Consider the following 18,456-nt stretch of genomic DNA (forward strand, 5'->3'; position numbering starts at 1 on the left):
TTTTAACCAGACATCAGATCTCCCCAGATAATGTTCTCCTCAACGCTCACCACTAGGAAGCATAACATATCTTTTTTTTTTTTTCCCCTGAAGAGATTAAATGCAGTTATGGCTGGAATTTGTCCTACTTCTCCACTGAACTGCTAAAGGAAAGAAATAACATTTTCACTAGACTTAATTAAAATTCATGTTAATAAGCTAAAGTGTAGTGAACCAAATATAGCCAATATTTTATATTACTGACTGAATTTACTACATACTACATATTTTGATATTTCATGTATTAAGTTATAATAACATGAGTTTATTAAACAGAATTATCTTAAGTATAGAGAAGTGAGGACAGACAGATAGAGACAGATTTATTTAAATGCAAGCAGACTGAATTACCAACAACACCTTCTAAGTTACACTGGTTTCCCTTGTGGTAGGTAAAAAATCACTTACTGATTTATCATACGGCAAAAAACAATGTGCCAAGGTACCAAGCGTGCAAGCACGTGCTTCTGAAGTCCCTGTGCAGCCTGTGCCGTGGTGCCCAGCCACTGAACAGCTCTTGCAGTACTTCGAAGAAATTAAGTCAGATTTATCTACTCCCCAAAAGGTAAGACGCCATACAGGAGTACCACAAATTATTCAAAACAGTAATTATAATTAGAAGTACAGCAATTTACTCTTGCTGAATGACATCTCTCATCTTTTTACCATTGTGCTGATTTGTTGTCACCACCTATCAGATTTGTAAAGCTCATTCCAATTTCTGCCCACCACGTGGACCACTGAAACAAACTACACACAGCTCTGTGGCATTCTGGTTTGAGCGAACACACCTGAAATTGCATGCTATGACAGAGGGGTATTGACACGAGCATCTGTATTATTTTATTGGCCATAAAGGAGAAAATGTGCTGTAACAAATTGTAGAGGTTACACCTTTTAGCAACTAGATGGCCACTTCAGAAATTTAAGACCTCACCTTTAAGAAGCAAAACAACTGAGCTATAATTCATATTTATTTCACTCTTCCACTTTTCCATCAAAGATTTTCACTCTGCATATAAAACTTCTCTTCAAAAAGCTGTCAAGAATTTAAGAAATTTTCCCTTGAAGAAAAATGTACAACCTTTTCTTAGTGTCCTGAGAGATAACAGCAGACATGTCAGTCACAATAGGGCTGCAGCAATTACATTTATGCAGATTATATTTCCTGAGATTTCCTCAAGGCAGGGGATGATTGTTTTAGAAGAGAAAGGCTAAAGCTCCAGAAAGGCTCCTGGAAGCTAAATCTTCCAGGAAGGACCCAGAGAGCCATCCCAAGCTGTAGGCTCATCTCCTCCATCAGACTAGAGCAGCCTCAGGACTAAGCTTATCTGCTTCAGCCTTTCCAAAATCATCACTGATGGCTACAGCGCGAGCATGTATTATCTTGTTCAACTCATTTCTGAGCATGTTGCATTTTCATTCAAGGCTGAGATTATTTTTCCATTTCTACACCTCTATCTTTGGTTCTCCAGTCAGAGCAGACCTTGAACAAATAAAGTCATGTCTCTCTTAGACCATCCCCGGTGCTTCTCATCTCTGCAACAGTGCACTTTGATTGCTAGTTGAGCTAATTGAAATAAAGGTGGTTTTGCACAACTGAGTACCCGCATTTCTCTACAGAACTTACAGAGAGATCTTTACTAATGCAAGGCAAAAGGAAGGCAGCAGGACAGGTCCTTCACTCTTTCTTCTCTGGGGAAAGCAGAGAAAGAAACTTTGCAGCTCCTTCACCTCGGATTAGGCAATGAAAATTTCTTCCCCTGGTCACCCAGTTTAACCCCTGCAGTAGCCTGTATCAGGGGCTCGTTCCTGTGAGCCTGCAACTTCCTGGGAGATGCTGAGTGGTGCCTATTTCTCCTGACGTCCAATGAACCCAGGAGCATGGATACTTTTGTAGGGCAATTAAAGCTTTGAGGATCCAGGTGCTTTGGGTCCAGTTTTTCCTTGGGGAATGGAAACTGCCAAAGGGAATAGCAGCTTATGCAGCGTTTTGTGCTTCCTTTACCAATCAATACGCTATAGAATACAAGCTGAGGCAGACGCTGAGAGGCTAAGTTTACCAGAAGTTACACTCGCCCAACCCCGGTCAGCCTCACAGCACCAAGTGGAGGCTTCCAGCAGCGCTGTGGCTTCCTTCATGCCCCCACCCCGCAGAGTCTGTTCCTGCTGTGCCCTCGGCTGGAGGACAAAGCCAAGTCATTGCAGAGGGCTGCAAACAAGCAGCTGATTACGGTGCACAATTAAGAGTCAGCGTGCAGGTCCCTGGCAGACTGGTGCATCGTGTGACTTTCTGTGAACAAAAGGTCAAAGAAAGCAAACGAGTTGGGAAGGCAGATTCCTGTCGCCCAAACAAGAAGGGTCTCGCATTCCTGGGAATGCACGGATCTTCCTCCAGATGTCATTGCGAGTGGGAAACCAGTAGGCCAACCAAATGACAGCAAGAGTGTATTGCAAGCACGCGACCTTCAGTCACCAGCCCAACTCAGGGGAAGAAAAATAATCTTATAAATCTGTGAGGGAGAGAATCTTTGCTACGAGGGTATCAAGATGCGCCGTAGCTGTAACTGCGACTTGAGTGTATTTGTTGTGTTTGAGACATCTGTCTCATAAGCACACCTTGTCCATCACAAGTCTGATGAGAGTCTTACTCATACTGTATCTGCAGCACTTTTCTGCTGAGTTAAATGATATTGTACTTTGGAGAAGCAAAACTCTGCGTGAGCTTTCAGATCTATGCAATTTAAGCACCTTCCATATTTTAGTTTACTACCTGAAATAGAGACTTACCAGATTGCAGCCCTGTGTGAGCAAACACAACTGAAGGAAATAAAGCAAACCAGTGAACACGGTTCTCCAACCCCAGCTGATGTGTATTTTCATTCTATCTGCACAGCCCCGGTTCCCACTGTTACCAGAAGCACAAAAAACAAGGCTGAGGGTAAAGCTCTCTCTAAACAAAACCAGTGGCTTTTTTTTTTTTTTCCTCCAAACAACCTTTAGCAGCTTAATCCTATCTCCGGGAATGATATTTCCCTTCCAGAAGGCAGTCTGAAGGACACTAAAAGCCACTAAAAGCCAGGGAAAACCACCAGAAAGCAGCCCCCTTGTGCTGCGTGCTGCTCACCTTGATCTGCAAACTCCTTGGCTACTGGTGTGGTCCTCGTAACCTTTTTGCCCCATCTCTTCACATTTCTTGTCTCAGGATCTGATTTCTGCTAGACTCATTGTACACTCACATAGACTATTCATGGAATGAAGGTGTATACAATTTCTGTGCTTCCCTGGGTCTTCCCAGGGTGATTTTCCCCAGTTTAAGGTACTGATTTTTGGGCCATCTGTTGCCAGATGCTTAAAACAGCAGAATAACCCACTAATCAGACTAGAAGTGGTGGGTTTGCACAGACTGACCAGTCAAACACAGACCAGTGCTTCCAAAAATACTGCACTCAAACTTTTCTGCCTTGGAGGAATTGCATTGTTTCCATGAGGTCGCGTTTCCCTTTCCACAATGTGCTTGCTGAGAAGGAGCACTCTCCCAGGCTGCAGAGACAAAAGATTAAAACGTCTTTCATGTCTAATTTCAGTTTAATGTCTGTTATGACTCCCTGGCTCCATACCAGGATATCCTCTGCCTTCTGAAGCAAGAGTAAAGTCATGTATTAAACAAAAACTTCTTTCTAAAAAGAAAACAATCGAACTTTTCATGTAAAATGAACACATTTGTTCCATAAATTTAAACTTATCCATCGTCTCTAACATCTTCATCAAAAAATCACACTACATGAAACTTTTTTCCCCCTTTTGCTGCATTTCCCATGAACAAGTTCAAAAGGAAATACAACTAAGCACACAATATAAAAGAGTTAGAGCGACTGTAGAGTTAATGCTGAAAATATGAATTCCTACTCATTTTCTGGACCCAAGCTCCTCTCTCATGCTTCAATAGCTGTATCATGCTGTTGTTTCACAGAGAGACACGAGAAAAGCACTTGCAATCCCCAATTTCTGCAGTGGGCGAGCGTGAGGCACTGAGACACCCTCTGGCCCAGACATCACAAAGAGGTTACAAAGGCAACTTTCAGACCTAATGGTGAGGGAAGAGGGACCTGGCACAAACTGATAGCATTTAGGCTGAAGGGACATGCTGAAGACACAGCAAAGCTTTGATCTAAGAGCTGATCTCATACCCACCAAAGAGATGACCAGTGAGACTTGTCCTGTTTGTTCTTGCTGTGATGCTCCAAATTCCCCAGGACATGAGCTCATTTAAAATAATACTTAAAATCCCACCAGGGCTCAACAGAGCCCAGTGACGTTAGGGGAAACTCCAGAAAGACCTCCAGTATATTTTCACTCACTCTAATGTAGGAGGAGTCCGCAGCCCACTTCTGCTGGCACTTGTACAACGCGTGTCGTGCTCCATTCTCACATCCTCATCTACCCAGCACCCCTAACACGTCTCCTTCCAGGGCAGAACCCATCCAGTGCTGGTGTTATTCCATAAACCACCTGATTTGTTTCACAAATAATAGGACCATAGCTAATGGTCCCAGAGACGAGCCCCTGGCACTGCACAACCCCAACGTGGGGTGCCCAAAACCTTTGAGTAAATAAATAGAGATACGACATTAAAAAAACAAACAATTTCTGCCTATGTAATTACAAACTGCATCGTTATGCATGGGCGTGGTAGAAGGAGAGAACAAACTGAGATCACTCAGGAAACTTCGATGCTGGCATTTCTTCACCTCCAAGTGTCTGACTTTGCAGCTTTAATAATATTCTTGTCATGAAGGGTGTTTGTGCAATTTATATATAGATTATGGGTTGCTGTCTATTGGCAGACACCCGCAGAATTGGCTGAATGCAGTTTAGAAGAGCAAACCTTTCCTCTGTTGCGAGCAGCTGCCCTAACTAGAAGGCCATTTAATTGCAGGTATTACGCTCCAAATGAAATAGGAGCGTAATTTTGATTCTGTGATATGCCCAGAGATGACAGCATCATTTAACGTATCCATCAAAAGTTACTAACTTGATCATAATTGAATGGGGAACAGTGTGTCTGACCTTTCTTTTAAATTACCATCACAGACTTTTAATGGGTTTCTCAAAAAGTTATTGTTATGAACATGAATATTACAGGAATGAAATCAGCCCGTTAAAGCCAGTGATCACAGTGCCTAAACAAAACTGATACCTGCAAATAGTCTGCTGAGGTATCAGGAACTCTCTTGTCCCGAAAGAAAGACTTGATTGAGGCAAATACATTGACTGGGAGAGATAACGATGGTATCAGAGTTAATCGGTTGTTTTATTGAATAGAGATGGTGAATTAAATGGGTCGGAATTCATGCGGGGATAGGAGCTATTCAGTGTGTCCTGTGCTTAACAGCCACAAGCTGATCTCTTGCACCCTCCACACTTGGCTCGTTCATGCTGGGTACCAGCTGCAGGTGCAGGCACTGTGACCCCGCAGCCAGGAGCACACGAGATCAGGCAGCCACGTGTTATTACTGACATGCCGTGCGCAGGCAAGGCTGCTGAGCAACACCAGGGAACACAGCCCGACGCCACCCCTAGCCTCAGCGGTACTGGAATCGTTCTGAAGATTCATTCAGATTTCTAAATCAGGAGCACACGCGCTGTGTTTAGCTATTCAGGAGGAGTTCAGTCCCTGGTTGATGGGGCTCAGCCACATTGTTGTTTCTCTCTCTCCCTGGAGGAAAACCCACAGCAGTGGCTCAGCAAGATGCCCGCTCACCCAGGGGAGAGGTGCGATACACGCAGGGCTGATAAATACTTCCCCTAATGATCAGGCCTGTAAGCATGGCTCAGTCCCAGGCTGAGTGGACCACCTGCAGGTTTAAGACAAGTGTTTGCACTTTGGCCTCTTCTGCCAAGAACGAGGCCAGTTTTTACGTCGTGCTGACTTTTTTCCCCAATAACCTCCCATTTCTCATGGTCCTAGTAAAGAGGTATCAGATCACTGCTGCTAACACCTAACTGGGAGCAGAGCCCCCACTGCCCCCTGTGGCCCCATCAGTCCTTTGTCCAGCCTCCTCCTTTACGTGACCTAATAACATGCTAAATGCCACCTTATGAGCTTAAGTACCATCTACAGAGAGCAGTGCATAACTGAGTTACTGACCATGTGAAATTGGCTACAAATAGCAGAGACATTCTTCCTGTGAGGATTTTTTTTTTCTACCAGGCAACAGTTTCCAGCTATTATTGCCATTTCTTAGGTATAATTATGTATAGTTGGTGCTCAACTGCGTTTACAGCCTTCTGTAATTCCCTGTTCTCATTTATTTTTCTGCCCCAACAAGCCTAACTGCCAATATCAGGAAATACCCGCCTCATTGACAAAGAGTGGACCAATATATGTAACTCCACAGGTAGATCACTTTATAAACCATAAGTTTTAATACTGAGCACTGGAAAAAGACACTTTGCTATGTACCATGCTGCCTACACTGACTCAGTACATGCAATGGCTATGTAATGCCCGTCACTAAAGGCACCAAGAGTTACTAGAAATGGAGTGTGTCTGGACCTGGGAAGCACCGTGCCAAGAGCTGTGCACCAGCTGCCTTAGTGTCCAGCCTTGCACTGCATGCTTGCCCAACCCTAGTAAAACTGATTACCCTGGGATTTATTTTTCTAATGGCAAAGCTGCAGTTAGATACAATCTGAATGTTCTGCACCAAGCACTGTGCACCAGATGAACAACTGACTGCCACTTTTTCCTGTGGAGAAGGCATTTTGTTACGTGCAATTTCCAGTTGCATTTTGCAGATCACATTTTCACGCATCCTTACTGAAGCCACCACTGCTGAGCTTCACCCAGCCTGTTCCAAGAGCAGACAAAGATTTCCTGTTACAGAGAATCCCACCATTTACACAAAAGCTTTCTGATAATAACCTCTTCTCTTCCAGAGATATTGGATTTCACATCACAGCTGATCGCACAGCTTACAGTCTCCCTGCAACACGCTTTCAGCACAAGCTGAGGGGCCACCAGCTGATGCAGGGCACCTGGTGGGAGGAGCAGAGGTATGAGCAAAGCTGCCAAGTGCTCCAGCGTCCCCAGCCAGCCCCCAGGCTGGTCTGCAGGTACTGCTGCAGCTCACCCCAGCCCGACAGCCAGGACTGTGCTGGTGCCAAAGAAGCACTGTTGGTATTTGCCCTGACCCTCTGAAAAATCAGTGGCAAAGGAAATTAAATACCAGTAAGGAACAAAAGTCTGTTTGCTTGGGATGGCAAAAGCAGGAAGGTTACTGGCTTGGGAGAGTCAGGCTGTCTCCTTCGTACCTGCTGATATTTTAGACGACCTCAAGAAGCCATTTTCACTATTTCAGAGACGCTCCTTTTGGTCTGTGACTGCAGACAGCACCTTCAGGGCTGTCGGGTACAGCTGTCCCATCTCACAGCTCCTACACAACTCACCTTTACACTCCCAAAACTGGATGCAGGACAGCAAAGTGGCTGCAACGCCGCCAGTCTGCTGTGCTGAATGCAGCCACAGGCTTCCAACGGGGGCTGCCCAGTCCTCCCCACACACATCTGCATCCCCATGGCTCTCCAGGCAGAAATCATCACTCGCTGGTGAAAAGCCAGTTAGAAGGCCTAGGACATTAGGTTTATTATATCAAATTACTTCAGAATATTTACTGGAAGGTGCTGACACAAGGTTTTCACTTATTTTCCTTAGTCAATGCCCACATCCCAAGGACCCTGCACTAAGCCTTCCCGGGAATCCATCAGAGATGCATCCTCCCCTGTCAACACAACCCCAGGAAACAGCGGCTGGTAAAAGGCAAAGCCCATCACATGAAGCAAATGGCAAATTAACAGCAGAGTTCAGCATCAGAAAAACACCAAAGGTCCTTATGCTTGAACGAGAGGAAGGATCCACCCTTTGAAAATGTTCATCTGGCTGTACAGGAAGAAAAAACATACGGTACAAGGACAAACACATAGAAAGGCTGTCAGGAATGTTTTTGCCCAAGAAAGAATCTTTTCCCGGGAGACCACAAAAACATGTTTTTGCCTCCATCTGCCACCCATTTACTCTGCTGCCGAGTTTACTTTGTCGGGTCAAGAGAAGTCAGCTCAGAGCATTCAGGTACAGCTGAATGCATTTTGTAACCTCCGGTCTCCAAAGGAGCTCGGGCTAGACACTGCCACAGCTCCCTTCAGCCCAGGGTGCTTGGGCCAGGACATGCCACTTCTGCAGGGTTTCAGAGACATCCCCTTCCTCTCTCTGCACGGTGTGAAGACAGTTGCCAGAGCAGCTGACTGAACCATTTTGGAGCACTTTTTCCACTGCTATGGACATCTCAGCAGGTTGCAAGCACTTGGTCCAGAGTTTTCACCAAAGTCATATGAATTTTGAAATACAATGACTCTGCAGCCTTGGCCAAGGATCTCAACTGCATTCCCCAGGCATTATGCTTACTGTGCTAAAAAGCACCTGCAAAGCACTTCTTTGTGATATTTACTTTATAAAAGTAAAGGACAAGGAGAAAAAAAAAATCAGTTTCTTTCTGCTGTTCCTTAGTTTGCGTAAGCAGCCGATTGTAAATGTCAGACTCCAGTGGTGCATTAGAAAAGGATCATGCTGAAAAATCCTGCCTTGAAGGCCAGAGCCCGGGGTACTCACCAGCCCCAGGACTGCTCTAATTTCACACACAGCATCCTACATTAGGACCACCCGCAGTGACGCTGAATGTAGCCTTCACAACTCCAGTAGCATGGGAGCTGAAGAGACTCCAACTGCATGTGTAGAGGGTTCACCCTGTGCTAAATTTTGGGCCGCACCCTTTTGCTTCAGGGAGCTCTGTCCAGGTTTAAAGGGGTGAACGGGGAACACTGTGAGATCTGAGCTCATTAGAGGAGCAGGTGGGGATGTTTGCAGCTGAACACGCAGGTTGCTTTGGGAATAACATGAGACAAATGTCCTATATTCACACTCCTTGAACATTTTCTTCAAATAAATTGAAAGTGCAGGGTTTAAGGCTGACTGTCATTTATCTCTTTAACAACTCTACTTCTGTTTTCTTCTAGGGTAGCAAATCTTTTCTTCTAAAGGATGACTCAAGAAGTTAGAAAGCAAAAAAATGTTTTCTGATTGAGCAAGGGAAACAAAGTGCTCTCTGCTAAATGGGCTTACTGTCATTTCACATACAGAGTGCTGGGAGGTGCTCTGCACATGGCCCGTGACCAGGCACAAAATCAAACAGTGGGGAAGCTCACTGAAGAAAACATGCACGAGGCTTTACCAAGGGGATTTCCCTTCAACACACTTTCCCAGCAGCATGTTGTTGTTGTGCAGGCTGGGGAGGGAGTCAGTTTTTACAGATGCTAAGCATAGGTCGTGGTTGCTACTTCAGCATAGCCATGCACTTATTCCTATCAAACGTCTGCAGTGGATGAAGGGACAGTGATTGCACACCTGAGACCTGGGAGACACACAGGCAGGTCTAGAACCATTACTAGAGAGTTAGCAAAAATGTGCTCAGCAGTGTGAATAACACAAAGAGATTACTTACAGCCTCTCGCAGAGGACAGCTGGTGAGCATCAGAAGGTCCCCACTGCCCACCATCTAGAAGTGACTCAGGGAGCTTCCTTTGGGTTAGATGACAAGCCCCCTTTGTCAAGGTCTGGGATGTATACATTTAAAAACCCATTGCACAGGCAATGTACAATGGACTAAAGCAGGAAACAAACTTTGAAGATGATATATTAGGGGGAAAAAAAGAAGGGATCTACAAGTCCACTGCCTTTGCTTATGATTGACAATGTAGCCCTCAGTGATGCAGGGATGCCATTTACTGCCGCCTTCACTGCCTGTGCTGTTGGGACTCAGAACTGTGCAAAGAAAACTTGCAGAAACCTGCACAGGGAATTAGTTCAGGTCTCAAAATAAAGAGGCAATAATTCACCAACTCCGTCTTCACTAACAGCAGTTGATGCAAAACAAATTCCATGGGAGTTTGCAAAAATGTCAGAAGACAATAATACTTCAGTGAGGCAGAGCATATTTTATGCATCCTGCTCATTAGCTGTAAAGCCTGTCTGCATGACTGTTTTTTCTCATTTGAATTAATCACACTGTATATTAGGAAGAGACACGCTGAGCCCTTTAGTACCTAAAACATTTAAAAGATGTTATTAAAAAAGTTATTTGGGAAATTTGCAATTGCACATCAATTCATACACTTGCACTCAGCGATTCTCTTACCCTCACAGTCTGCAGCCAGCTAAAGATGAGGTTTGTTTACACAGGCGGATGCCAGGAGCCACATGCTTACAAGAAAGTAACAGTATTATTCTTCTGAAAGGCGATTAATTTTAAAATCTGAGCTACAGAGCAGCTGATTGCCATAAGTAGATTTGTCAAACTACTTCACAGAAAGTTTGTGTCATCTCTTCAAATGCAGAAAGAAAACTGAAGTATTCAGAGCTCAGTTAGATTTGGTGTACAACTGAGTTCCAAAACCAGGAATGCAGAAAATCCATGCTCAACCAAGGCCACAAAGAGCACTCCTCTACAGATAATATCTTGGTTAGTCTGGAGCCGTAAATATTTAAAGCACAGAAAAAACCTTTGCAAATCAATGAACCAATCCCCTGTCTACTAACATATTTCCCCTCGCATAAACTAAGTATCAATCTTTAAAAGACATTCACATTTTTGCTTCATCCTTTATAGGAAGACACTTCTGCTAGCTTGAAGCCCTCTTTTAGTTGCTGCGCTAGGTGCAGTCAGCGCCTGTTTATCCCCATCTGCTCCAGCACCAAACGACTCTCCTCTCTCCCTGGGGCCCAGCCTCAATCAATTTATAGACAACAGCAAAAAGTCTCCAGGCAGCCCTAAAAGTAAGAGCTGGGCACTGATCTTTGGACTACAACCTTGGGTTTGTGTCCAAGCCAGGCACCAAGCAGTTCTGCAAACACAGGTCTTCAGGCTGCTAAAATTATTAAAAGCAGGATATAAAATAACCTCTGGGTTTCAGAGTTCTAACAATCTTATGAACTTGGGAAAACACAACAGACAAGCAGGTTTAGCTCAGGCACCTGTGGGCCATGATGATAAAGGTTGATACAAGGGCAGCAGATCCCAGTGCTAAATGGATAAAATGGCATCCCCAGCAGTTTTTTTTTTTTTTTTTTCCTTTCCTCATTCATTATCAGTGAAGTTTTAGAGTCACCACATAACCCTGCCCACCCTTCTCCACAGGGATATCAGTATCGAGTCATTCGTCAGCAGAATAATGTCACATTTTACAATATCACCCTTAAATACCGGTGCGCTCACAGGACAGTGCTGGAGGTTATTGATTTTGAACCACTGACACAGCAGAGAGCATCCCCCAGCAGGAGAGATGCCCAAGGTCAGATGGCTTCTTAAAATACGCATTTGGATACCAGGAGTTTCATAAGGTCCAATAAACCATCAGGTACTGACTGGCGGCACTATTTATAATCACCCTGTACAGTGCTGACCCTTTTTTTCTTTTAATGAAATTTGGGTTTTGTTGTCATTGTCACATATTTTGAGTTAGCAAAATGCTGTGACCTCTCCCACACTACAAATGAAAAGATTGTCATAAAAGCCCAGCAGTAGCAACAGCTTCCGGAAATAGCATATATCTATTTAGGTAAAACAAACAAGATGTCAAGTCTTTAAAAGCATAAGCTGTTAAACCAAACACCAAACCATCCATAAATGCTTCTATACCACTGAGGAGGAGAGCGCTCTCTCCTTCATTCAGTCTCTGTAAAATAAATCTATGCACGAGCAAAGTGTGTGTTACTGCAGCAACGACATCAAGTTGTCCTGAATTAGGACAGCCAAGATTTAAAGCTCTCCCTCTTTCTGCACTGCCTAAAGGAAAAGGGTTTCCTAAAGGCAACGCTTCTTGCAGAGGGCCTCCTACGTCCCAGATCACTGCAGCCCCAGCTGGAGGGCGCCCGCCCTGATGTTCTCAAGTCCCCACACCTCACCTTCAGCACTCCTTTCTCCTCCTTACCAGCAGGAGTTTGGGCTACATCGGGCTAGCAAAACCTCATTCTAAATTCCTTCTCCCGCCCCACCGCTGGTTTGCTCACCTGACCTTTAAGTTCTCCTGCACCACACGTAAGGGGGAAAAGCACGAGTCAAAACAAAAAATCCAGGAAACAGAAGCTCGTAACTTCAGGCCATACTATATTTAGCAATTCCCTGGTGAGCTGCTGTTTTTAATTGCCATTGTCAGAACATATGCAGGAGACGTACCTGCTGTTTTATGAAAAAGTGCTCTTTATATGCAGTTGTCTGGAGCTTGACTGTCATCAGCCCAATTACCAGGAGTGTGAGCTGTCAGGGTCAAGCACAGCACCCAAACCCCGCCGTTTCCTACAGCACTGCCCTGCTGCACTGCCCGTGGAAGTTGGCTGGGTGAGTTTCTGTGCACACAACAGAGAGAGGTGCATTTGGGATGTGTGCATACGTGTTGATACGTAACACAGTAAGTCACAATATTTTGATTTGCAAGTGAGTAATGTTCACTGATGTAACGTGTAAGAGAACGGACAGATGCGGAGTCTTAAGAGGCAAGATTAAAACTCTTCAGTTGATCAGTATTGATTTTATTTTTGCAGCACTGTCTGCCTGACCATGCATCTTCCCATGTCGGAGGCCAGACTGAAGCCAGGATCCAGCTTTTTGTGGGCCAAAGCCAAATCCAGCCAAACTGTACACTCACCTGCTTCACCAAACAGCCGCTGTGGCAGATGCAGTCTCCAGCGAATCCTCGCCCTGCAGCCACCTCGTGTGGCCCTCTGCACCACCGCCAGCACAGAGCATGGAGGAGCCACGCCGCAGGGGTAGACTGGCGCAGCCTGCCCTGCTCAGACTAAGTCTAGAGCTTGTTCGGGTGCACAGGCACGTGCAACTGCCAAAACCACGCCGGGAAGCCAAAGGCAAGCACTGCACAGGCATTCCTGCTGAGGGAGAGCAAGGGCACCTCCACGCTCAGCAGCCGCAGCTGCCATGGTGGTGCCTTGGCCACAACACCAGCGTCTCTCCCTTTCTTTGCCCGTGGATGGGAGATACTGGCAGCACCTCCCGTGTGACCTGGAGGTTCCCAGCCCTTCTGACCGACTCAGAAAGCCAGCAGGTTACGTGAAAGCAGCAAACACACCCACACTGCCTTTTCAGCCTCGTTAGCACTTGCCAAGCATCGTTTCAGCCTCAACATTATAGATGTTTAACAGGTCCATACCGAAAGCCTTTGAACCTTGCAATCAATACAACTGAGCCACCGCACAGATTTTACCATTGATCCATGTTTCACTTCATTAAATGTTACTTTCACAACGTTCAAAACGGGCTTGTTTAAAATTGTTTAACAACCTGTTGTTGCATCATTGGCTCTAAATGGCCATGCACGACTGACTGCAAGCAAACCTGCAAGTTATTTATTTCTTGCCCTAGAATAACATCAGTTTGGCAAATTCACTTTTGAAAGTTTGTAACACATTTAGCAGTATCTACTTTAAACTCATGTACACTGATAATACTGCTTACCAATAACCCTTTGGGATTCAGACAAGGCAAGATAACATCTGGCTGTCCCCAGCACACACTCACCTGTAGGTACCACAAAAGCTAGGCTACCAATGCAGATTAATCACGTGCTTGGGAAGCTGCTGCCATGCCAGCTGTTTCCACTACATGCCCGATATTGAGGAAAGAAAAGTCAGTGCAAAAATGGGAACAGAATGGTACCAGGGCATGTCCTCAGCTTGTGCACTGCCCAACTGAGGCAGAGAGCAGTTGCAGGATTTGGGCGTGCACTGCAATTCACCATGGGCAATGCCAGCTTCAAGCCGGCAGCAAAGAGAGAGGTGGCACACACAACAGAGGTCAAATGGTGGGCCCACCTTCTTCAAACACCACTGCTGAGCTGCCCACCCTGTATGCTCTGAGGAGGGGCTCTCTTTAAAATTCTTCAAACTTATAAATATATATATTTTAAAAGCATATCAGCTCCCCGGTGTAGGCAGGTGCAGTGCTGCAGAACAAGCCATTAGTCCCTTAAAGACTGCACAGCCCTGCAATGGGCTGAGTTACACAGATTTGCAGCAGCATGAATGTGTACACTCAACAAATTAACAATCAACTCTGCTTCACAGCTTCTCTTTCGTGATCTGCTGAGTTAAGTGTGAAACACCAAATCTTGATCTATTCCTGCCACACCAGGCTGGCAGGGAGCATCCATCAAGCCCTTAGCTCACAGGCAATGTGTGGCACAGGCTAACCTATGAGGGCTGACTGCATACCATCACTCTCTTACCGCTACTAACAAACAGCATTATTTATCTTCTGGACAAGTTTAATATTTTAGTGCAAATGGTTTTATGTACTAGTATTCCCTCATTTCTATGGCCTTGGGTCACTAGCTTCTGTATTTTCTCTTCTAGAGCCAGCAGCTAGTAATGGCAAAAAATATTGTACATTCATTACAGAGGGTGAAAAAAAATGTTCTACATTCACATGATTCCTTCGCTCTCTGGTTAAAGGTTGGACTTGCCTCTTCATTCTTGTCTCATGTAATTTATTAAACCCTCTGCCACTATAAAATTTATAGCAAGTCTTGGAATAGGTAGAAATGCATTTGTGAAAACAGCTGGTACATTGGACAAAACACCACATAAGAATCAGTGTTATTTTAAATTAAAATACATACACTTTTAAAGCAGATCAACTGCTGACAAGCTTTGCCACCTACCCCTTGCAGATGTACCCGGGCCACCTGCCTAGGCAAGGGCCTACTTGCTGCCCCTCTGTTGGGCGCTGCTTCCGCAAATGAAAGAAATTTGTCAAGTGTTTTGGAAACTGTGACTCACTTTTGCTGCTGCTGAGGGGCAGGACGACAGTCCAGCAAATCGGAGCCATTACAATGCCTGGGTGTACTGCTCCTCTTGCTGCAGCACTGGGGCCTTCAGAGGAAGCCTTCCTGTTCAAGAAGGGGGTGTCAGAGTATTAGACAAAGTCTACAGACAAGAAATAGCACCACTTTTATTCACCAGGCAGTTAATTAGACATTGCAGAAACACAGAATACTGTTGTTTTTGTAATTTGGTATTTCGTATTACATGAACTTCATTTTGAAACTTGAACTATATTTTGGTATTTGCCCAATGCCCAGTGAATGTCCCAGTCATTATTGACTCCTCTGGTCAACAAATGAGCACTGCTAAATTTTGAGGGAAACCTTTTGGTTTTGGAGCTACAAGCTTCATGGCCGAGAGGACGACACGCATGTCTGTGTTCAAATTTGGAGGGTTGCACTGCACACAGTCATCAAACCACCTCCACAATTATAGCCTGGAGTTTCACATTTCCCACTGAAAGGCATTAGCAAAGGCGTTCAGAAAATTCTCATTTGCTTCTTATTTTTCTCCATCCCCCAGTTTTGCTTTGAGCAGAGAAGCCCTACCAACAGCAGTGGCTGGGAAGCGGTCCCTTTGACTTTACATCTAAAGCATCACACAATGCCATGCTTTTGTTTTCACCACCAGCGGGATAAATAGCATTTCTCCGACAGATTGAAAACCCTACACAGATAATTCCTACAGGATAAAGGGAGTGCAGAGCCACTCCAGTCACAGGTCAGCATGATTTTGCAAGGCCCAGCAACCTCTGCCAATTTGTTTGGCACAGCCACAAAACCTTCCTCCTGCAAAGCCGCTCACTTTGGTGTTGAGGCGGGAAAGGAGAAAGAGTGAAATAAGCTCTTCTCTGCAAAGTTTTATTCATCTGAACATCAACAAAAGACACAGATGGTCTTTTCTCTGAGTGAAGACCATTTAGCACCTGGAAAATTCAAGTTTGAAAGAGACCAGAAGGCGAAGGGGAGAAATATGTTTGTACTGGCACTTTGCTTTGCAAACTGAGCCGTACCCCTTTAATCAGCAGCAAATGTTCCTGTGCACAGCAGTAGCATGCACAAACCAAGCGTCTCTCTTGAATAGATGAAGGAATTTCTTCATGTAAATAAAGAAATGTTTTGCACTGACTTAAAAAAAAAAGTGTCTTTTAGGATTTGTAAAATAGAGGGAAAAGGTGTTTATAAGGGTGTTAATAATGCTGTTTGAGACTTGCCAGTGTTTGCTGAAATTACTTTGAAGAAATAGGGATTAAGTCTGGAGCAGTTCAGAGAGATCTTCCCCCAGGAGTGCAGTTCAAAAAGCAGTATTTTTGTGAGCAGTATTCCCAAGAGAACGGCATCAGGGACTCCCACTTACCTGCCAGGGGTGCCATAGAAAATGAATTCATGTCAAAGACCAAGACAAACACTAAACCAAGCACATACGAACTAAGCATGCGTCTCAGTGCCAGGTCCTACAAACCCAGAGTAAAGCCCATACAGACTTACCTGTCTCCACCAACACCTTATAAAGCACCTTCACTGAGCAGCTTCACAGGGTTATCTGTAATTGTATTCACACATCCCATCTGACAGATTCCCCCATAACAAAAAGTTTTGGTAAAGCACTCAGTGAACTACAGACTGGCATGAAATGAATTTATGTTCTTGCATGCAGAGGAAAACCTGGTCCAGGCTGGTGTCTTATTCATGTAAAGCTACCACTGTTCATTACCACTCCCTCATCGAGTTGTTCTGAGTTGGATAAATTTGTTACACAGGAGTGAACAGAAATAGGAGATATCCGATCGATCCTGTAAATTCCCTAAAGCCCTTTAAAAACCTAACCTTCAGAATGAGGAAAACCTCCTTTTGAACTACTTTAAACTGATTTTTAATTACAAAGTATAGAGCATTTCAGACATGGGTTGTTTTTTGTTGTTGTTGTTACAACAGTTATATTTTTTATAACTCAACAAGAACTATGTAGTTTGTCAAGTATCTGTATCCTTTTGATAAATACTTAATTGTCCTACCATGCTCTACTGTAGTTATATATGAGAGCAAGAGCACCTGGAAAACATAACTGTTTTTGAACAAGACAGACTTCTACTGTTTACAGACCAAATTTTGCTAAGAGGTAAACAGGGAGAAAATCCGCTTACAAAGGTATATCAAACGGCATTAGTTCAGGAGCTTACCTTGCACGTTTATCTTTTATTGCAGTAGTTCTGTCACTTCATTTCAATACATATTACCATTTTTACCACAGTTATAGCTTTATAATCTCTGATTCCAAAGGCCTTAGGCCTTTAAGAGCAGCCACTAACAATGGACAGTTACCAATAACTCACAAATGATTAAATTTTAAACCTTTTTAAATACTAAATGTGACATTTTTCATATAATTTACCAAAAACGATTGCAACAGATATACCAAACTAAGAAGAGAAAATACATCATTTTCACATAATTTTCCAGTCATGTATACCAATGAAATAAATTCCAGTTCTTGGGACTGTGTCTATAAAATAGCAATAAAAACGTGAAGGCAATCAGAAAGGCAAACACCTTTCTTTTAAGTGTACTTCCAGCCAGCTAAACCAGAACTACCTTTCCTGATGGTTTAAATGTTGCACAGATTGTTTTCAATTACCAAAGCAGAAATTTTTAAAAATGGTTTGCTGTGCAGTTATAGCTTAGCTAAGACTACGATGGCACTGGAGGCCTGCCCTGTATTTCTCTGTAAAAAATGAAAACTTGTAGGACACATTTGAACAGAGAGCAACTCCGAGTGCTATTTTGGATCAGTTGTACCACTCTCTTTTAATACCATGTCTTAATTCGTGTAATTTTAGCTCCTCTTGTTTAGGCTGCCAGAATACAGGGCATAATAACATGAGAAATAGAAATTACAAATGTGGCTAATAAACAGTTTGCTCAGAAACCTCTTAGGGAACATATTTAATTACTTCTAGGTAAAAACAATCAGTTTGCCTAACATTTCCTCCCTGTACAAATGGATAGCACTGGAAAATTAGCAGCAATGTTTCCAACTCCTGCTCTGATTTATGGAGTTTGCTGTTTACAATGTTTCTATGTTGCCATAAAACTTAAATGCAGCAAATATGAGTTAGAATACTTTTTTTTTTATGCTATGCATCCAAGAATGTTTTCCCTGATACACATGGTCACTGCTGCGTGCTCACAGTTACCTGTGGGCAGTGAGCAGAGGAACAAATGATTTATATGACTGCCAGTCTTCCCAATGAAACACTTTCCCCCCCCTCTATGAGTGACATGACGTGACGTGAAATGACTAGAAATAGCAAACTTCAAACCAATTTTTTTCCCCTTCAGATTACGCACCTGGGAGCTTTACCACAGCTCATTTCATGGTGGGATGTACTCGTGCCTTTGCACATGCTGTGTTACAGAGGTCTGGGCACATCCCAAACCCTAAACGCAAGCTGCTGGCCCTACCCACAAAAT

This window comes from Aythya marila, assembly GCF_965140915.1.
Source record: "Aythya marila genome assembly, chromosome: 3".
Taxonomy (NCBI): Eukaryota; Metazoa; Chordata; class Aves; order Anseriformes; family Anatidae; genus Aythya; species Aythya marila.